Source organism: Lissotriton vulgaris, chromosome 7, assembly GCF_964263255.1.
Source record: "Lissotriton vulgaris chromosome 7, aLisVul1.2, whole genome shotgun sequence".
Taxonomy (NCBI): Eukaryota; Metazoa; Chordata; class Amphibia; order Caudata; family Salamandridae; genus Lissotriton; species Lissotriton vulgaris.
In genome coordinates this window covers 532,709,743-532,732,668 of record NC_141695.1, presented here as the reverse complement: position 1 = coordinate 532,732,668, position 22,926 = coordinate 532,709,743, and the positions used below count along the sequence as shown (strand labels likewise).

Genomic DNA, 22,926 nt, shown 5'->3' with positions numbered 1-22,926 from the left:
TAATGGAAATTACCTCCCTCAGTAAAGAGGACTTTCTCAAGAAATACCTACATCCCCAGTCTGCTCCAGAAGTCCCTTGCCACTCTGAAGAATATGTAGCCGACTGTAAACATAGAACTTGACACTGTATGTCCAGTTTTTAAAATATAGATTCAACCTGAAACTGCCTTGCGGGAATGTGAACTGTGCTTGCTACTTTCTCTGTATGACCTTAGACAGGGTCGGATTGGGATTGAATACCGGCCCGGGCACACAAAAAAAAATCGGCCCCCATTTACATAATGCCTTTCCTCAAATCACTGATTCGGCGTAAGTGCATTGAAAAGAAGGAGGGGGGCCTTAAAAAAATGCACGCATTAGTTTACACTAGTGAAACACACCTGACAGCAAGTGAGGCCACTTCTACTGAGGTCCCCTGCCCGCCGGCCAGCGAGACAAAGGGAGTGATACCTCTGCCTGTTGCTAAACCGGGGGTGGGGGACCGGCGGTATTGGTGGGGGGGGGGGGGGGGGGGGGGGGGGGGGAGGCAAGGGTGGTAATGAGCGCCCATCTGCCTGCAGAAAGGCCACTCAGCCACCCACTGGGCCGCTGGCTGTATTCCGAAAATAGAGACACCGCCCAAATCAGCCCCAGACTGCTCAAAGAAGCAGCCCACAGCAGGAACTCAGACACGGGCCCCTCGGGCATTGCCCGAGTGCCCGCGATACCAATCCGAGGCTGACCTTAGAAATGATTGAGTCAAAACACTGAGGGGCCGATTATGATGGCAGTCCGACCACAACCGATGGCTCCTCGGTTGCAGTCTGACCGCCATCGCCTGCTGCGGTCCGACTGAAAATTACAATGTGGGCGGTCTGAGGCAGAAGGACCGTCCGATGCTATCCGACAGGCTCCATGGGTCAGTCGATGCGTCGGAAGCCCTTCATAATACCTTAATGATGGCGGCTCCTTCGTTGGGATTATGATGTTGGTTTCGTAGGGAAACAGCCACTTCAACGCAGCTGTTTCCACGTATACCCTTAACCACGCATGTATTCCAACGCATGCATGGTTACTACGAATAGCCCTTACACTGCATACCTTTACAACGAGATACGTAGTAAAGGTATGTGTGTTGAAGGTACAAATCAGAAGTACAATGTACAGAAGTCCTCCTACAATAACTCTCGTTTGGATGCTACAGATGTCGAGTGCACACCTGGCATTTAAACAATGATTGAATACTGATTAAATGTACCTACCAGCACCAAATCTTTCAGCCAAACATGCGCAATTTCATTCACTTCGAAAAGATCAAATTCAATTAGAAAAAGAAACTCACCAGCATTCTCAGAGTATTTTGTCTGCTACGTTTTTAAACAAACCCTTCTAAACATGAGCATGTTGCCTCTTTCCATAGCCTGGAAAGACACAAAACATTTATTGATAAAAGATGTGGTGGCTTCGGCATCGTTAGTGGAAACGGAAAGAGCATTCTGCTTCATCTTACGACGTGCACTGCACTCCGGAAGAGCTTGGAGCGACGTCGTGGAGAGGTAAGGGGATTTTAGTTGGTGGTCGTTTCATGCACAGGACCAATTTTTAGGGTGCAGGGGAGAGGTATTTGTTAGAAGGGTTTGGCGGTGGGGGAATAGCGCATGGCAACATTTTAAGGCTTCAGGGCGGGGGTATTTTTTTTTTTAGAAGGATTGGGGGTCGGGTGCGGGGGTCGCGTAGGGGTACAGGGGAGGAGTATTTTTAAATAAAAAAATACGAGGGCTGGAGGGGCTGGGCACAAGGGAGCAGTTATAGGAACTGGGACAGGGGTCTGAGATAACCCTTAGCATGAATATGCCATTATCATGCATGGTTGAACATAAAATTCGTGTTTAGTTATGCATCGTAAAGGCATGTTCGTGGAAAAGGTTATGCGTGGTAACGGCATTCACGGTGTAAAGGTATGCGTTGCAACGGAATGCGTTGTAACGTCATACAACCGGTTTCCGACAGCCATTCCATGTAGGCCTTCCCGCCATGGAAAGGCTGTTGGAAAGTGACATTGCTGGGCCCTACCAGGGCCCCCTTCACACCTGGCCCTCCGCTCTAGGCCCTGGGGGCACCTCTGGTGCCCCCCTAAACATGCCTGCACCGTGTGTGCTAGAGCTGCTGGCCTTTTCCGCACGCCACACAAGCTTCTTTTGAAAAATTGATGTTCCAGATTGCACTATGGTCGCATCCAAATACTGCGGTCAGAACCACCGACCTAAGGTCTGCAACGGTGTCAGACTGTCATGTCCGCCCAACATCGTAGTAAGCCCCTGAGTTGGGATCTCAGGTCCCTCTTGTACATGGGAGGAAAACCTTGCACACAATTTCAGAGATCACCCATGCCTAACACATGCAAAACTCAATATTCTTACAATAATTAAGCATATTCCATGTGGAACAAATTCTTTTTCTCACTCCTCACAAGAACCCATATATGCCATGCTTTCAAATCCAGCTGAAATTGTCCTAAAACATAGAAACATGAACTCTTTCGATGAACAAGGTACGAGCAATAAACATCTTTAGGACAACTGCAGGACTAGGGACCCCGATCTCACAAAAGAGCAAAAAGAAAAACCTCTTTATGATAGTATTTCATTATGTATATAAGCAGAGTATTCCCGATTAATGCTTAACCTCACTTTTTCTATCTACTTCTAATCTTACTCCCCTCCCAATGTAGTCTTGCATGTTCTTTTCATCATTTTATTCCAAATCCTAACATTACATTACTTATCTACCACCTTCCAGCTACTGCTGCTCCATTGGTGTGAAAATGTAGTGAGGTATAAAAGAAATGCCATCAGATCAGTGCTTAGTTGAGACAGTGGTTGCTGGTGGGGTTCAAAGCACTCACTTTTGGGGACCAGCACCTATTTTGTTCTGCATAAGACATTTACCGAGACAATAGAGGGAAAACCACTCAAAGCAGAAAGACAGAGGAGGGAAAAGACGGACAAAATGTCACAAAGGGAGAAAGCAGGAACCCGTAAGAGTGAGACAAAAGGGAAGGGGCGCTTGGCAGTGAATTGGAGGCATGAATTAGATTTCAGACTGGGGAGCTTGCTATTATGCGTACCAACATTTAATAGCACTGGCCGCTGGCTTCAGAGCAGTGTTTTTAGCACCAGCACTAATAGTTACACAAAATAAGCACTGCATAAGATACATTTCTTCATAGGCGTTACACAGTCTATGATCGTCCAAAGTGCCAACACCTGGGTTGGAGATTTGATCACCCAGTCATTGTTCTCTTCTGTAGCATTTTGAAGAAATTAATATAAAATGTGTTACAGAACTGGAAGAGTTCAGATTCTAGCAATTCTGGCATTTTCACTTTTACGGTGACAAACTGCTTTGAAATGCTGCATTCTGTTGCAGATTTTGTGTTCATTTTGCCAACAGTAATACTTGTAGTGGGATGGGGATGCTGGAGTGAATACCTTGGCCAGAATTGTCCTAGTTGAACAATAGCCTGGTGCTCTAATGTCTACTTGAGCCTAATGTGCCATTTTGCTTCTGTGCCGATTTTTTTTTATTCTTATGATTACTCATAAATTATTTGTAAGTTAAAAAAAGAATTAAAATAAAACAAATCAATTTTATTTAGATGATGTTTAAATTGTCTTCATATCACTTTGCCCCAGCTTCTGTCATTACCTCAAGTCAAGTCAAGTCAAGTGATTTATATAGCGCGCTACATACCCAGAGGGTCTCAAGGCGCTTGAGGAAGGGTGGGGAATTACTTGTTGAATATCCAGGTTTTAAGTTGCTTTCTGAATGTAAGGTGGTTCTGAGTGAGGCGAAGGTGAGTGGGAAGTGAGTTCCAGGTTTTAGCTGCCAGGTAGGAGAAGGATCTGCCTCCCATGGTGGTTTTGTTGATGCGAGGTACAGTTGCAAGGGCTTGGTTGGAGGATCGTAGGTGGCGGGAGGGGGTGTAGAAGGAAAGTCGTGAGTTTAAGTTTAAGTCGTGCCATTAAGTGCAAATACGAATGTGTTGGTTTATAAATGTCCCAGTTCAATAAGAAAATATGTATTTACTAAATCCACGTAGAAGTAAATTAGCATTTGAAAAACTGCAGTGTCAAGTTTTTTGAAGTTCAAAGTTCTGGTTTGAGTAGGAACCGAACATTTATGAATTTATGAGGATAGACACATTTTGCGAATGTTGTATTCAGGTGAACTTAATGGCATTTTGCGGCACGCTCAGATGGAATCCAGTTTTCGAAACCACACAAATGAAAGGCATCCATGTTACATTTTAAAGCGTAACACGTTTTTAGGAATTTAAAATGCTGCAGCACAAGTGGGCAGAAATGACTCTACAGCTCGGTTCTCCATAAACCAATTTACACTATCACTAGAGATCTACACCTTACTGCTAGTGGAATAGTCTATGGTTGGGTGAGAATACATTTATGTAAAAGCGGGGCAAAGATTCTACCTAAATCTCTATAAATTATGTTTTTGAAACAAACCTTACAACATTTATAGAACTCAAGTTGCATGTTTAAAGCTTTCATGCTTGAAGGTGCTAAGATAATGGACACATTTAGCATTTTATCAAGATGAATTCATTGGCATAATTAGTCACCATAAGCAAGTTCAACAAGCATTTCTTGACTTAATACTTTATATAACAAATAAATCTGAAATTGTAAAAAAAAATGTCATACATATGGCTCTGAGAGGTTGAGATTTCATTCTTGCAATGCACACATCACAACCGTGGATATATGTTGCAAACTACATAAGACCTCACTTTGCATGCTGTATCTCCATATCAATATACATACAGGAAATATTAGGATTGAATCCATCTGTTGACATATGTTCAACCATTTTACTTTATTTATAGTATTTGCACATCTACATCTAGCCCAAAGGGCAAGAGCACCCTTAAAAGAGAAAGGCATACACAGATGAGTCCTCGGATATTCTATTTCATAGACACAGACTTTTATCACTGACAAACTGCACCATAACCACTCTCACTTAGATCATGAAGAATCGGAGAATAACACTTCTACATGAAAAAAAATCTAAAAAATGTGGCTACTCTGAAAAATGTTTTGCTAGCTAATTTGTATTAGCAACCACACATTGGATCAATGTCTCACATTGCCACCAACATCAGTAATTCACAACCACTAACTACTTTAAGTGCCCGGAAAAGCTACACTTTAAGCCACTTGTTAAAAACGATCTAGAATCATTTTGATGCTGGCATTGTTTTAACAAAAGCCCTTCCTAGCGCCACTGGTTTAATCTCCAAAGACTGAGAAATTTTCATGTGGTTTGTTTTATTCCAGCTTCCTTGAATTTCTTGCCAATGAAGCCTCTCTTGTGGAACAATGCCACAATTTTGGTACAGCATGCAAGATATCAGATCAACGACTGGTGCCACTTTGAGATTGCATCATTACTAGGAAGTAGAATCATGGTAAAAAAGTTAATTATGGATTTAAAAAAAAATAAAAACGACTCGTTATAAAGAAGTAAAAAACAGAAAGTATATTACCTATATCACTGAAAAATCACCTCCCGAAAAAGCAACCAAAAGGTAACAATAATAGCAGGGAAACTTTCTGCCCACTTTTTTCATTTGTTATTTTCTCACCAAGAAAACCATCAACAGGAACATTCACCCTACAAAAAAATGCTAGTTTATTTAGAAGACCTCCACATTTCCATACTGTTTCATCTGATGTCTTGCTTTCATTTCTTAACTCTTAATCTCTTTATGTAGACACGCTTTTCTTTCCCTTGGACCTGATGCCCAAAAGATACTAACATGGTGGCGTAGTCAACTGTCTAACCAAGACCAAAATACATGTCCCAGAAATGATTCTGTCTCAATTATTCTCAATTTAAAAACTGATTGACTAATGATCTCAGTGGGCTCCAAAGTGAGGTCTACCCAAACTCTGTTCAAGGTGTTCAAGGATTATTTATTTTATGTTATTAGTAATATTCTGGAATTCCAAAAATCACGTTATGGACACTTTATGGTCCTAGGGTAGAAACAATTGACTGGCTGGGATTTTCGGTGTAGTTAGAAACCAATCAACTGCGAGGTGCAGCACCCTACTTTACGCTCTTCATTCTCTATTCATGTTCTAGCATGGTTTCAGTAAGAGCCTCGATGAAACGATAGGTTGTGAGAAGTCTTTCAAAGCTTAGATGGTTATGTTGTGATTCTGTGTTGGAAAATAAAAAAGTGATGGGTGGAATGCTTGAATTAATTTCAGCCTCTAGTAGTTACTCATGGCCACAACCCAGCCCACCTGGCCTAGAAGGTCAGGATTAAAGTGCGACCAATGTTGATTTGCATATGGCAGGTTTCTGTCTGAGGTGGCGTGGTTGGCAAAAAAGAGACAGACTGCAATGAGTCCCTGAGTGATTACCAGTGGTTGAGATTATTTCAAGCCTTCCACCCATTGCTTTTTTGTTTTCCTCTGAAGGTGAGAGTTAAGGCATTCTTGAGCTTGGGTCCCTGGCCGCACAAGGATCTGCCTCCAGATTTCTGCCATATGGAGATTTGTTCATGAACATAGTGTCAATGATGCTTAGTTGTCTATGCCCAAGTAAAATTCCTTCAGGGTCTCAAAAAATTGGCTCATGATTTTATTCACCAAATCTATTAAGATGAAGCCAAAACTAACACCATCCCCCATTACCTCTGTGACAGACATGCAAACCGGTGTACTCCTTCCACCCCAACTAGCACTATATAGGCGTCCTCAATCTAGGCTACAAGCAGCTAAAAAATATAGCATAGATTTATTGCTCATTTACATCAATGTTCCGCAATGGCACCAGCTTTTGTAAACACCATGAAGTTCTGCATATATAAACCTCTTTTCTGCAGTTGAGGGAAGACTACCTACAATATTAGCGACAGCTCTAAATTGACCAATAACCACACACAAAGAATCCCCTCTGACCACATTTGATACAGAAACGCTTGGAGAACTCTATGAAATCACGTCTGGGCTACAGGTGTTTTGAAACTCAGAAATATTAATTTATTTTCTAGCAACTTCTCCACCCTAGATCCTTCAGACCACAGCAAACCCTCAAAGGGTCTCTTCAAATTGGCTCTTCTCTATGAGGAGCCCTAACCAAAATGAAGAATGCTGTAACAATAAGTGTAACTGTAGGTAGCGTGTGGTTTATAGTATTTTTTTGCCTACATGGCACACATCATGGCAACAGCACTAGCTGAAAGTTTGTAGAAAAAAAGTATAAACAAGTTCCTCCGACATCACGCTAAGATCTCATTCAACAAAGGCAGCAGCATCAAGCAGATGAAACTGAACACTATCGAACTAGGGTGTCAGAAAAATGGAGAAAAAAACTAGCCTGGTTAATTTTAGAGGAGAAAACAACCAGAAGACATTGTCACAAGGTCCTGGGAAAAGGACAACACAGCTAATAACGAAGAATGAGTGCAAGAATGCACACAATGAATAAATACAGACTGAGACTCAGACATTCTGCGCCATTCAGAACAACATAAAAAAATCAGCCTCAGGCTGTTTCTCAGTTAAAAGAGTGACAGCAGAAAGGTCCAGAGACACCTCAAATCAGCCGCAGGAGCCATAAACTAACCAAAAAAACTCTTAGTGCATTTTGTGCACAAAGCACATGCATCATCGCCTTGAGATGTAGGCTTGTAACACACGGGCTGAGAGTTCAAGTACGCACACGGGATCTCCAGCTGAGGACTATCAGGCCCATGCCCAAAACTGGGCCAGTAGAATGCATGGTTGCAGTTTTAGCTCTGAGTGACAGCAACCCAGGAGCAGAGATTTTTTTGCAAGCCTGCTGCTTTACAATGGTCTGCACCACTGAACACACCAGTGTCTAGGAGTCAACACTTCCCAGAAAGCCCTTTGGCTGTTCAAGGCTGGCAGGGCTGGACCGCAGGCTGGAGCATTTTTCCTTGGGTCAGACAATGGTTCGACAGCCAAAACCTTAATCAGTGAACCAACAACTGGTGGCACCCAGACAGACGTCCCACTAGGATTCTGTATTTTGTTAAACGACTTATTAGTACTAAGGTCGATCACAAAATAAAAATGCAGTCGGTAAAAAGTCGGTGCATAAATAGCGACCCCTTTTACCTGATGCATTAATCGTACATGAGGCGCTTTATCACTACCTATAAAAACCGTACCGCGTTCACTTTGTACTGTAATGCACAAACACAGCCGCTGTGGCTCATGCAACACCACACGCTTTGAATGTGGACTGCAAATCTGTGGATCAACACCAGTCCCCCCAGCCCGAGTGACTGTTTTATGTACACATCACAAGACTGGTATCAAGTTGGTAAAGTCCGACTTTTGAAAACACCAGACATGGATTAGCCAGATCGGCGGTAATGAGATTTCCAGCTTGAGTGACAGCCGAGAGTTCTGTGCTGACAGATTTATCAACGTCACGCTTCTCAGGAGGCAAATCCGCCCCAAAAAGCACGTGTTCGATATGGGTCGAGGGTCCAATCACCAATGTGGAAGCGGAGGGTTCATTAGAAAAAAAGATAACCGTCAGCCAGCGGGCATCCGCTATCCTTTGTTCCTCCTACAAGGGAACCAGCAGCAGAGAGGGCTGGGTTATTCTAAAACGTGTCTGCTACCACTGAGCAAATTAGTGGCATGAATGGAGGCTGAAATCTGCTCCATTTTTGCAAGAGAGTAAAACTTGGAAATTAAAACTTCTAACAAGGTCGATCTATGAGCTGGTAACTGTCTTCATTATGCCTACAATGGAGATGAAGCAATCAATGTTTTAAGTCAAAATAAAAACACAGATTGTCCACAAGTATGATATCTATCTATCTATCTATCTATCTATCTATCTATCTATCTATCTATCTATCTATCTATCTATCTATCTATCTATCTATCTATCTATCTATCTATCCATCTATCTATATCCCGGTATGCCACAGTTCACATATATCCCTCTCCCAGTGGTGGTCGCCACCGGATATTTATAGTTAGGATCACGTTTCCATAGGAAAGCGGTTTTCCTAATATCTTTGCCGCAATTTGACGAACACTCACAAAACTTTTTTTTTTCTTTTTTAATATGTTCTTAAACCTCAGCTCCATCCTGGAAAGGTTTGGGGTAATCAGTAATGCTGGGTACAAGAAAAAGGGAGGGTCAAAAATCGTGTTTTTCCTATTCATTTTTTCATAGAAAAATCAGACACAGCTAAAGCTCAAACGGCTGAATGGAACTACACCAAATTTGGCAAAAAGCTACATCTTCGTCCAGAAAGTATGCTTTTTGTGATTTGGTGTAAATTCATTCAGTAGTTTTTAAGATTTGTTGTATATTTCACACTGTGGAGGACACACAAAGCCGACAGACCAGATCTGATTGGCTGCCACCACATCCACAACGATGTGGTGGCGGCTATCTTAGGACTCGGGACCTGGAAAAAAGGTTAAACCAAGATGCAAGGGAACATGGTAGGGGGTCCCAGAGGGATCTCCCCAGCGCAAAAATCATTTTTTAAAACAAAAAATACTAAAACTCTGTGTTGGATACATGAATATGCGGCAAACCCATTTTTTTTAAAGTGCAGACTCCTGTGATTTAAAGATGTAAACCCTCCAGGGTCAGCGCCCAGACAGACAACGCAAAGGGTCTTACAGGAGAGGGGACATGCAGCCCCCCTCCCTGAGCCTTTTTGAGGCTCCAGGAAACCCATCCCCGTGGCTGAATGAAATAAAGGTAGTGGGGCATGCGGCCTCCTTCCCCAAGCCTCTTTTCATCATTTTACATTTGAAATATGCCAGGGAACACAAAATCCAACTGTTTGCTAGGAGAGTCCATGCATCTAAAAGAAAAAGGTGTTAAGCTTCTGTAAATCTCTTCCTGGAGGAGACTTTATCTAACCAGAGATTCCTCCATTTGTAAATTTCCCTAGGCATCCGTAATCCAGAAATATTTTGCAATAGCTCTTGCACTCTAGCAGGTGGCCTCCATTGTGACTCTCTTGGACATGAAGACATGGAGCCCCATATATGGGCTCCATGTTATCACACTGATATAAGTATATATATCATATCTTTCCAGACCCTCACAAGACATGCAAGGCTGACATATTGAAATGATGTGTCAGGGTACAGATGTAGCTTGGAACTGTATTAATTCTAAAATGCCCACTCCACAGAAGGGAGAAGGCAGGGTGGATGGTGAGGGATCTGCAGTTAGAGTATCAACCAGAAAGAGTGTTACGATAGTTACATCATTTGCTTTTCTGAAGATACTTGTAATCGCAGATTTCTCACCTTATAAATTAATGAATATGATATTTCTATAGTGCACAGCTGTCAAAGGATGCCCTGGTAATGCTGCGGGCTCACCCAATTAATATAAAGTTCAGCTTGATTGAAAAATCAATGGTTTCAACCTTTTTTTGAAAGAGGATTTAGCAGAGGAGGCCCAAATGACAAGTGGAAGAGTACTCTACATTTTAGGGGCAAGAAGGAAAAAGATCGGACGCGACGAATAAGAAGAAGCTTGAGCAGCAACTGGTTGCAATATCTCAAGGTTCTGGAAGGACCATAATGATGAATTCTCCTTCCAAGATAAGCAGGGCCTTTATTGTAAAAAAAAACAAAAAACTAAAAGATCAATGCCAAAGCAATAAGGGTTTGCTGAGGAGTGGACTTTACACAAGAAAGTCCTGTAAAATCAAGCAAGAAAAATTGCACTCTCTGAGGACTTGAGAATGCTTGAACCCCTAGAGCCATGTAAAGTTTGCATTGACCATTGGACAGGTTTGAGGTCCACTAGAATAGCCTCTAAATTTCCAGTATTGTTGCTGTAATTGTCTAACAGTTTAAGCGTAGCAAGGGTTCTGATGTGGAAGGGTCGGTCAGTCTGCAAGATTCCAGTCAAAATATTTGCTTTTGTTTCTTTTGTGGAAAGCTGCAAATCTAGGATAGAGTAACAATGGAGCAGTTAGAGATCCTTCTTCTCGTTATTGTCTTTATCATTGGACATGTGCTCAAGGCCTTGGAGCATGTTAGAATGTAAGCCAAAAATGTTCTATAGCCTATCGTTGTATTTATATGATATCAAAGTAAAGGAATTAGCGCAGAGTCTTCCTCGACTGGAGGTTAGCCTGATTAATGCTGTTCCATGACTTAGGGCGGTCTGTTGATGAAGATGATGCAGGATCCAAAATCTGACTTGGAATAGGCTCCAGGCCAGTTAAGGAGCGCCAGCTGAGCCTTGGTTGAAGCAATTGGGGTATGTGCCCAAGGTGGATCGAGCTGGCTTCCTGAGGGGCCAGTTGATACTGAGGGAGGACCCACTGGCAGAAATCCAATAGGAGGCTCCAATGATTTCATGGGTCCACGGGCCGCTATGGGGATTCAGAATAATTTTGAACATTTTCAGCATGGCCTCAATGAAGCCTGCAATTTGTTGTGGAGTAGACAATGGCAACAGGGAACTGAGGCGCATCGGCTATAGACTCAGCCCTGGGCCAACACTGGAAGTCGAAGCTGGAGTCAGATTTTCAAAGGCTGACTAAGGGCCCGCACACCGACAGGCTGACAGTGGCAGTCTGACAGCCGACAGCCCTTTTGGTCCGACCGCCTGATTACTTTTCCAGTGTTAAAACCCACTGCAGTCGGAGGGAAGGCCACCGTCTCCGACAGGATCTGTGATCCCATCGGGCGGCGGTCGGATTCGTATCCCTGACTGGCAGCAGTGCCGTCGGGATTACAATGCCCCTTTCTGAGAGCCTTTTCATGGCGGGAAGACTGTCATGAAAAAGCTATCAGAAACAGATATTAGGGGCCCCCAAACAAGGCCCCCGTCCGTCGTGGGCCACTGTACATGCCGTGTCCCCCACTCACCTCCATGCACCATGTGCCATGCATGACATGTTGCATGGCACACAGTTCAAGGACATGCAAGAGGTGCTCCTTATCGTGGTGGCTTGTGCTGCAGCCCTATTCCTTCGCTGCAGCACAAGCTGCCGTGATGAAGAGCGCATTCCGACCGCCAGCACGGCATTCACATCACAATGCAGCAGTTGCTTCTGCCTGATTGTCGGGTGGTCTCCTGACTGATGCAATAGAGGGCGGCGGCCCGACCGACCGCCATCGTAATCAACCCCTATGTGACCTCTCCCTGGAATGGGAGTTTTCGAACATCGAAGAACTTTATTTAGTTTTCTTGTGTTTCTTCTTTGCCTGAAGACGGCGGGTGAGAGCAGTAGCGGCTTTAATACTTCAAATGGAGGCAGCCCTGTTTTTTTATATCAGTTACAGAGTTTAGTTTCCCCCTTGTCAATTGTTTTCAGATGAATCTTGGAGCATTTATTGCAAGATTCTGTCATATTTGGCGGCAGGGCACCAAAGACAGATGTCATACGAGTCTATGATAAACATTTGTCTGCAACATATGCAACGTGGCTTGAACCCGTGTCTTGGAGGAAGACATCCTACAAAATGTTGGTAAAAATTGAAGGTATACTACCGATATTGGTAGGAGTGGAGCATAGGCTCCGTGTAAAAGGGTGAAGAAAAAGAGGTACGGATGTCAGTACGCAAGTGTGGCACCTAAATGCGACTCCACTTTATCATCTCTTGAGGCAATACAGAGTTTTATTGAAGGCAGCTTGGGCCACCTGCCGACATGCAGGAATTACTGCAAAGATTTTCCGATCCAGTGTGACACCTAGCTAGGGTCACAAAGAGAGGAATCTGTGCAAAAAGTTCAAGTCCCTTTCTTGTCATCTCAAATCATCAGTCTGCCTGCCAAAGATTCTCTGTGCACAGGTCGCCAGGGGTCATGTCAGGACAGGACAGAGACAACGACCCGGGGCAGACTGAGGAAGTGAGAAAGACCTAGCAAGCCAGGGGAGCTGCTGTTGGTTGAACCAATACCTCAATTCCAATGGGACTGGCTTGGGCTTTCCTCCCAATAAAGAAGATGCTACCAGTAAGTAAAGAGTTTGTATCTTAACACTCACCTCCAATGTTCATAGAGCTTTGAAGTTCAACGCGGAATGAACGATGATATGAGTTTACAAAATTACTATTTAGTTTTTTGGAAGCTAAACAGTGAAACCAAATTAAAATAAAAAGCGGCAAGAATTGTTTTTTTCCCCTTTTTTTTTCAAGAGACCAAGGCATTTACAGATAAAACATGAACGCCAGGGACATCTGCACTTATGGGGTGCTCTGTCTGCAACACTTCAGAGAGCTTCAGGCCAGCAGCAGAAATGAAAAGCTTTTATCAAACACTGAAGACTGATTATGATAAGAGAGCAATTTAACTCCAAAGGCCTAAGACGTCTTTATCTGATAAATAATACCACACAGATTAAGCCACTTTGAACGTGGCTGGCTGGTGCCTCAGACAAGTCTACATAGCAGGGTAAAGTCGGCCGTCTGCTTGGGATTAAACCTTACATCATTCATCGCCTGGTACCTGGCGTACTACGCGTGCAAGTTGCAGATCTTCACAGCCTGTACACTTAACCTGCTGGCTGTGAGCCATCAAAGGCTGACTTCAGGTGAAACTAAAAATATCTTCAAAGTGGTAGGTGTGTGCCATTTTTTTTTAAGAAGAAAGACAGGTGTTCGCCGATGTTGATCGGGTAGCATTACAACAATTTTTTTACTTCACAAGGCCTAAATTTACAGAAAAACACTGATGGGTCTTGAATATTAGGATTGCGCGGCTTCTTCCTAATTCCAAAATGGAGTGGATGCCACACAGCACACTGAACTGATGGTCACTCCGAGGGTCAGTAATCTCCATGGGTCTGCTGCTATACATCTCAAAAGCTACGAGCACGGAGGCAAATTTAATTAAGCACTGAGAAGATAGTCCTAGTGCCTCAGTAGGGCATGGTGAGGGAGCTTACCACACACTGTCTTCTGATTTGGTCAGTAGTGGCTGCTACCGGATGTGGGGGGCTCAAAGAAAATGAAAACAAAACACTTACCTGGGCCGGTCGCCGTCTTCTCGCTGCAATCCAGTGTTGTGATTGGTCTAAGCGCCCTGGATCAGCACTCAGACGGGGACTAGGAGGCTTTGCATGTTCCTCACCAGGCTGTGTAAAGCAAGCCTGGGGAGAAGATGCAAACTGCGTAGGACTGTTTGGTTGGCCTGAAAGGGCCGGACAAGCAGTCATGCGCACTTAAGAAGTGTAAACCACTCCTCTCCATGATCTGGCCAGCCCCGCCCAAGAGCCACTGATTCAATAGAAAAAATAAAATGATAATAACAATACCTTATCATCATTTTATTTTTCCTCATGATCAGTGAGGCGGCGCTCCTCCGCCTTAGCGGAGGAGCCGCCACTGGGGATGGTTTCAGTTGTAAAACTTGAGTGCGGCGCAGATCCCAGTAACTTTTTTCAGAAGTTGATGCACACTCCTTTTTCGCCACTAGTGCCTGACCCAGATATTAGTGGCTTGTTCATGACCACTTCTGTAGTAAGGACATTCACTTTAACCCCTGACTAGACACACCAATGCACAGCACTGCACTAGGCAGGAGTGTGGGCAATGCTAAGCCAAGTGTCTCAACGCCTCGCTCTGTAGTCACTTTAATGCATTCAGGGGCGCCAGGACATAAATACATGGAACTTCCATCCTCAAATTTCTCACAAGGAACTGCAAAGATATTACCCGGAGGAATCTGCCACTAATAAAGATCATGCATGGACATCATTTATACTCAAACGTGGAACATTCATAAAAAAAGTGCTCAAAGTCATCAAGGAAGCATTGTAATGGTGCATTTCCCAAGATGGTGGAATGTATCCACCTCGTTTGCTGGAAATATCGATTTAAAAAAAAATCCTACTACCATTTATTACATTTTAGTAAATGCACAGTGTCTTGGAGTACACTGGCAGGACAAAAAGTGAACAGATTTGCACTTTACACCACACCGTAGTAGGGAAATCCTGAAAAGGGTTGAAGAATGGTCATTGCCGCTCCGATTAGCTAAGCACCAAATTGCAGTGGATCTACTCCACTTATGTCTTCTCTTTAGAAAAAAAATAAATAAAGTCATGATGTTCATTCACTAGTCCACGCAGACACCAGATTCGAGAGCATACACCAGTGTGCTCTGTGCCAGGATTATGTACGACTGGTGCACTAATAACATCCAACCCCACCTCCTGGGTGTTGTCAACACAATTTTGCCTTAAAATACCGGACGCCAATTGTGGAGGCAAACTGCACGAAAGCAGTGTTTGTGCGCCCGAGAATGGGGTCAAATACGCATTAGTGAAGCATTATCCTCCATTTAGAGGTCCAAAAACCAGAATGATGTGCGCCTCGTGAACCCAGTAAATGTGTCACGCCGCGGTATCCCTAATTACCAGGAAGAATGGCTGACCACTGAATTAGGGGTCACTCGTAATGAGGCCCTAGCTGCATGGGCGTCCGCAGACATTTTTCCAGGGGGGGGGGGGCAAAATGTTAACGTCATCACCATCCTCTGACATGATGTGTGCCAGGTGGGGCACAAGAAACACTGGGGCACAGAAATGGGATAGACTGAATTAAATGCCAGGAATCCAGGACATGTGACTGACCCTGCCACAGGCCAACAAACAGCACCTGTAGGGAACACGCTAAACTTTATGACAAGGTGCTTTATCTCTGTCTGCTAGGTGTGCAGACTTCCGGGTCCTCGATCCAACACCAATCAAGGCTGTCTTCAGCACGATTCAATTTTTATCAGAATACTTTAAAACAGCCTATGATTAAAGCACCAGATTAAATATACTGTATGCACAGTGTATGTTAGGGATTATTTGTAGCACACCTATTTACCAATATTGGCTTCTTGGTGCTAGAATTCATGATAACTTTTATCCAAAGTTAAAGCACCACGTCAAAGTTAGTAATAAATAATGCATCAATCACACACGCTAGTGATTCGCCAATGGGTGCTCCCTTTACTAAAATTCCCCTGGCATTGCTAAATTTTACACACAATCAATTAATTTATACAAAATAAAATGTATAGCTCCAAATGTTTGCTATATTTTTGAAAAGAAACTTAGAGTCCCTCTACGTGTAGTCAATGTCAAACTGACACCGTGCCCACGTTTACGGATACAATAATGGCCAGCTCCCTTATGCGGAAGCCCGGCACCGTAAATGTGCGGCACATGCGGCGCCTGCAGCGGCGGCACATTACAGGTCCAGGGATGCTGAGTCTTACACAGTGGTCGAAGTGGGGGGAAAAAGTAGGGGAACAGTGGGCGGAGAATCAAAGGGCGGGAATAACCCAAGGATTGGATCTGTGGGTGGAGCCAGAGGTGTGGCCAGAATGCGCAGACATCCCAATTTTTAGTATTTGTTTGGCATTTCACTGCCCAGTTTAATCAACCAATGGATACACATGATTATTTAAGGTTATAATAAGTTATTGACATTAAAATATATTCACAAAGTGGGATATGCTTCTAATCACAGAATGTACCAAATACGATAAAATGTGGAAACACAAGCCAAATTGTCTCCGAGCCATGGAGTTTCAGTCATCAGCACTACTCCCTTTTTCCACAACAGCAGTTCAAACATGAATGGCAAAATATCCTAGTTTGCAAATGTTTTCTCTAAAATTATGGCTCTGCCATATTTGCCTCATAATGCAAGAGCTGCTGCATGATCTGACCATTTAAACTAATAAATTGTTTGTAGCTCAAACATATCAAAAGGTAATGTAAAATGTGACTTGTGTTGCTGCAGAGTGGATGGCCTATTGTAAAGGTTGACTCACTGCTGCGTTTGTATGTTACACTGATACTAATAAGACAAAATCTTTCCAGAGACTGTTAGCATGTGTACACACGTCAAAATAATAAAACATCTGAAAATATACTGAATTACGCTGCAGCCTTTTTTTAATGCATAATTTAGTCAACACTACGGCATAATGTTGTCATCCTTTGCTGCATAATTAATTCCAGTGGCTCCACAGCAGGCAGCACATGTTAAAAGTGTTTGTGAATGAAGCCGGGTGACTGTAAGTTTGCGAACTTAGTTTGGTGTGCGTGCAAATCGTGCATTGCCAATCCCCGGTGAGTTTCAGCTACTACTGCTGAAACCAGGCCAATGGAGGTGAGGCAGACTGGCCTCAAGGGCAGGGTCAGCCATAGCACTGGTGGTGTCCTGTGCATTAATGTTTGTTAGTGCCCCCCAATGACCACCTCTGCCATGGATTACCTCACTACCGCCCTTTAACTGTCCCCCCCCAAGTTTCCATAACCACTCGCTCTCAGTTGCCTTTACTTTGATTTACAGCGCCACTCATGCCATTGTAGGGTGTCAGAGCACTTTACATCACACACATAACACAGAGACAATCAATATGTGTGTAAATCACTGTATAGAAAATGTAACATAAGACTAAGGACTACAAGGTGTAGGAGTCACATGACAAACATACTTGTAGCCCGTATAGTTTTATAGTGATTGGTCTGGAGAAACACAATACCCGGAATTTAAAACGTAACACCATGGTTGGGGGTTCTCCTTAATAATCAGAATTGATTTCTGTCCAAAAGAACACTTTTTGGGACATTAGGATAATCAAAGATTTGGGGGAGGGGGGAGGGGGAGAGGGGGACATAACGCTCTAATGTATACCTTGCAGTTTGTATGCAGGTCTTAGATGACAGTTAATAGCTCACTGATCTAAGTTAGGATTTGAACTTATAAACTGCAAGTAACAAAAGGATCTCTCTGACAAAAGCAGTAGCCCACTGACCTATTTACATTATGTGCACTTTGTGATCTGCATTGCGCATGTTCTTTGCAGCCGGCACATTAACCCTCTGAGCTACCTTTCCATGAGTCAAAACTTCCACTAGACAAAATTCTGATCTCTCTCTAGGAAGAACATTAATCACCAGAGTCATCATAACATTTTTATTGTTGCTGAAAATTGCTGGAGGCAAGGAAGGAGGCAGCAAGCGTTTTTAAAACCATAATATACTTGCAAACATGATGCTTCCACCTAAAGTCAGCACCCTGTGCGGTCACACTGGTTGCACCGCCCTAGAGCTGGCCGTTCTCAAGGGTCCTGTGACTTCAGTGACTGTTGTTCTAGGGTGTACTGCTTCATAGGCCTTTCCGCAAGACTGGAGGTGAACTTCAGTATGGATAGTGGTGGACAAGCCTTGAAGGATAACCTACACTTGTCATGCTAGGGTCCACCTGCTGGTGCGAAGACACCAGGACTGCTAAGGTGTTGCGAAGCCTTCTAAGGTCTAGCATGTGATTGTGCTCTCGCAGGAGAGTGGTCTGGTGGACTGGTTTTTAAGGCTGAACCTGGTTCCCAGTTCCAAATTCAGCAGCTCTGATCATAGTGTCACTTCCTCTCCCCCACTGAACACCGTACCGCCCCACTGAGAAAACTCCCACCTGGCTGCGGCTCAATTTAAATTACGCACTAGACAAGAGCAATATGCGGCCTACAAAAAAAAATAAACAACATCCTGGAAAAAGCAAACACTTATAGGGAATGCAAAATTTAGAAAACCATGGGAAATGTAGGCAGGAACAACATGGTTACCTTAATGCTTTTGCACTCACTATTCAGAAATCAGTGAGTGCTTTTGCCTGAAAAGTTAAGGACGCAACTACAGGACCCTGAATGGACCCATTTCAATGGCCATTGCTTATATCCTTACAAAACGTAAGCAGTATGGTAAAAAGACTACATCCCTGGACGCAGAGCCGCAGCACACATTTTGTTTTCCAATCCACACATTGCAGTACCTCCAGGGTTGGTGCACTAGTTCCAAGTCCAGGGAAAACAAAGACAAAAAAAAAAAATAGCGCTTCACTGGCAGACTCTGTAAAAGTGGCGCTAATGTGTTTCAGTGTGAATAAAATCAGTTTTTCCAGTTTGCTACCACTCTGTCTTACTTTATTTAGTTATTTAACTATTTTTCATATTTTTAGACTTTTAGTCCCAATGCTGCACTTTGGAATTAAAATTTCAGAAAAATATGCCATTTCCAGCAAAAGCGTCTTTCTTTTTTGGATCCATTTCACAGGGAAGCAAATAAAAGAAAGGAGAGGAAAGAGAGTGAGAACCCAATCTTGAAGTCACGGTTTTCATGGGCATCCACAGGGGGGGGCAAGGAGGGTTCCTGGAGGGGGGGCAAGTGCCCCTCCTTGCCGCCCCCCCTGCGGACGCCCATGCCTAGCTGCAAGGATTTCACCAGAATGTCCAGAACCAAGAATAGTTCGAAGCGCTATGTACAAACATGGACTAAAGAATGACAAGGTGTCAGCGAGCATGCCTTTAATTAAACACAAGTTAATAATTCCAAAAGGCATGCCGGCATCACAAGTGTTGGCAGTCAGTGTTCAAAAGCTACCCCTGCTGTCCCGCTATGGCGTTGGTGCAGTGCAGAACAGCCTCCAGGTAACCGCAGAACTAAACTAAAAACTGTAAAATCCCTTGCTGTAAAACAAAGGAAACAAGCCTAATCCCTGGGGATTGGAAGTATGGATTTCAAGGCGGTTATCATATGGCTCGTAAGGACCTGGAAGCACACAAAAGCCGCAGGGCGACACAGGATACACCCCGGTGAGCCGGTGGCTGCATGACACGGGCATGAAATCAGCCCTCTCCGGGCACCTGTTCGCTTTATGGGCAGCAAAGTCCGTCTCACCTGCATGAGCCACATCAAAAAAAAGGACAAGGAAGGGACAGCGCTGCGGCTGGAGAAAGAATGGGTCCTCTTACACAGAGACTTCCAACCAGAGCGATGGGCAATAAAGAGAGAATATGAAGCAGAAAGAGCACTGTGCAGGCAATGAGTTCATGGAACAATGGCAAAGTGCTGAAGGAGGCAGGTTACAGTGAACACCCCAAGTCCCACTCAATGGCTGTGAGTCTCTCCTCGTAGCGTAGAGTGTCTCCCACATGGAGCGCAGCGTGAGTCCCAGGGTCACACCAACGAGGACCTCCTTTTACCTCATTGGGCTAAAATCTCATGCTGGAGCAGTCTCTCTCTCTTTCTTTTTTTTTCTTTTTGCAACCTTTATTTTTTCGCATATCGAGAAAGCATTACAATAACCAAGAGACACCGGCCAACGGTGGTGGCCTGTAGGCAGTGGCCGCTGGCATCTACGGGGAGGTCATGCACACATGCGCAAATAATATATATATTTTTTAAATAATACGAAGTCCTCCACTCCGGACCTCTTCTTTCGCCTCAGGAACTGGGATAGGATGCTGCAACTCCCTTAACCAATCCTGGCGCTGCTCACTGCACGAGAGCAGTGCCCTGATTGGAGGAATCAGTCTGTCCGGAGCTCCACAGCACACTGGAGGCCTGCATTTACTCTCAACTCAGCTGTCTTAAGACAGATGGGTTAAGAGGTTTAAAGTGTGCATGTGTGGCTGGCCGTCTCAAGAGAGCCGGTCAAAGGGACATTAAACAGTACACAGACAGCCCACCCTCCTCCCTGCTGCTGGTGCCACTCAGCAGGCCCCACCTTGACGCTCTGTTCGGGACGGGTGCATAAAAATTTAAATGGTAATCAATTACCATTTTATTTTTCATCTCTGGGGCTTTAGGGGGCATTTAAGTGGGGGGACGCTCCTCCCCTCCAATGGAGGAGCCACCCCTGCCTGTAGGATACAATGAAATTTGAGGGAAGACACAGACAGACTTCAGTTAGTAGGCGCAGAGAGGGTACGACCGCAATGGTGTCTGACCTCTGGAGACTCCGTCTGTGCAGTCCAGACCAGCTTTGTTCGGTGGGGGATACGGTGAAGATTGTCGGTCATATACTACATCAAAGAGTACCTAAGGGGGGCGGGGGGGAGAGAGGGAAAATAAGGGAGGGGGAAGCTATAGAACTAGGGTACACATTGGGCAATTTACAGGTATGCAGGCATACCGGTCAATTAACGAATAGTGTGGGTGTGCCTTCAGTTCGTGCTGTGACGCAGCTAGGTTTTATCCAACATAACATGGACAGCAGGATGCTGCTGTAAAATTATTGGCAACCACAAACAATAACAATAAGCAGGAGAGAGTAAACAGTATTCTGTAACAGGTAATCATGGGATAAAGGGTATCAGTCATGGTGGGATGCAGTGAGTTACCACTTCCTAGAGGGTAAGTCAGCACGCCATATTGGGCCAGGGAAAAACCGGCAGGAGTAGTAGGCCTTTGTTGGTCTGTCCTTTGTCAGGAGGTGGTTGCAAGGGGAGGGAAGAGGCAAGAAAAGGGTGGCAGGTTAGAAAAGGATTGGGTGCCTGGGTCCTTGCTCTGAAGGCCCCTGCTAGGAGGGTCTTCGCAGGCAAATAGGTGCAGGGTTAATGGAGTAAGCGACCCTGGCAGTCCTTCTTTCTTGCAGCACAGTCTCTTTGTTGAATAGGCTTAGAGGCAGTTTCAACCACTGTGATTTCGGCAGCGAATGCCCACAATATTAAAAACCCAGAATCATCCAGTCGTTTAATTTGTTTTAATTAATACCTGTACATTTTTTTAAACTTTAATAGCTGAACAGCAATATACCGCAACCACCGTCTTTCTCCCGCCTTGCTATTTTCTGGCACATTTCAAATGGAAAAGAGGTACATAATACTATGTAACTTTATTTGTCTGAATGCTTCACATAAAGATCAAGTTACTTACCTTCGGTAACGCCTTGTCTGGTAGAGACTCTATCTAACTGTAGGTTACTTACCATAGAATATTCCCCAAGTGTCAGACTGGATTCAGAATTTTTTTTTTGGGTGAGCAGTACCTCTATGCGCCAGTAGGTGTTGTTGTTCCGCTCCACGTGGCATCATCAATGCCAAAGTGATGTGCCCGGTGCCTATATAGTAACTCCATAGCACGCAGAAGTCAGTTACTTTTTGTGACTTTCCATGCCAGAACTGTGGCGCCATGAAGAACACATACCATTGGTTCATTAAACTCGGGCTCCTAAAAAGGGGCCCGCCTTCCACTCTAATATCCATTTGGAGAGCGGGGACGATGGATTGGCCAGTAAGGAATCTGCAGCTAGATAGAGTCTCTACCAGAAAAGGCATTACCAAAGGTAAGCATATTGTTCATCTGATAGAAGCGTCTAGCCTCAGACCCCTTACCTTAAAATAGATACCCAAGCAATGATTCCCCGGAGGAGGGGCTGCAGTACGAATTAGTTTAGTAGGTCCTGTAGGACTGAATTGGCGAAATACCCATCACGCCAGACATCACTGTTCAGGCAGTATTGCTTCATGAATGTATTCAGAGAAACCCATGGCGGTGCCTAACATATTCAAGACAGAAACTGCAAGCTGATGCAGTGGTCACAGCCTTGGCTCTGATGAAATGAGCTTGTAAGCCTTCAGGAGGTTGCATGTTTGCCAATGCGTAGCATCCAGAGCACTATCCATTATGAGAAGGTCTGTTTTTGCAACGCTTTTCCTTTTTTTGTTCCAACATACCCTACAAAGAATTGATCATCAACTCGGAACTCTTTTGTACAGTCATGGTAGAACGACAATGATTCTTTTGAGTCTAGCTGATTGAGTCTCTCCTCTTCTTCAGATGGGTGAGGCGAAGTATAGGAGGTAGGCAGAGTGATGGACTGGCCTATGTGAATCAGAATTACCACCTTTAGTAGAAAGTATGTTATAGTCCAAAGGACCAGCTTATTGGGGGTATGGTGTTGAGGTACAGAGGATGTACTGACAGTGCCTGTAGGTCACTGACCCCATGGGCAGATGTTATCATCGCCACTAGGAAGGCTGTTTTGGTCGTAAGAATCCTGAGAGAGAGCAGTTATGTAGTGGCTCGAAGGGAATATACATAAAAATGTGAGAACTATGTTGAAGTTCCACTGCGGTGTAATGAAAGGT

At 44.1% G+C, this 22,926-nt stretch overlaps 1 protein-coding gene across 1 annotated transcript in view; it reads right to left on the bottom strand.

The window, feature by feature from the left end:
- The window catches only part of COX10 (cytochrome c oxidase assembly factor heme A:farnesyltransferase COX10), a 588,107-nt gene that overhangs the window by 243,164 nt on the left and 322,017 nt on the right, over nucleotides 1-22,926 (bottom strand). The window lies entirely within an intron of this gene.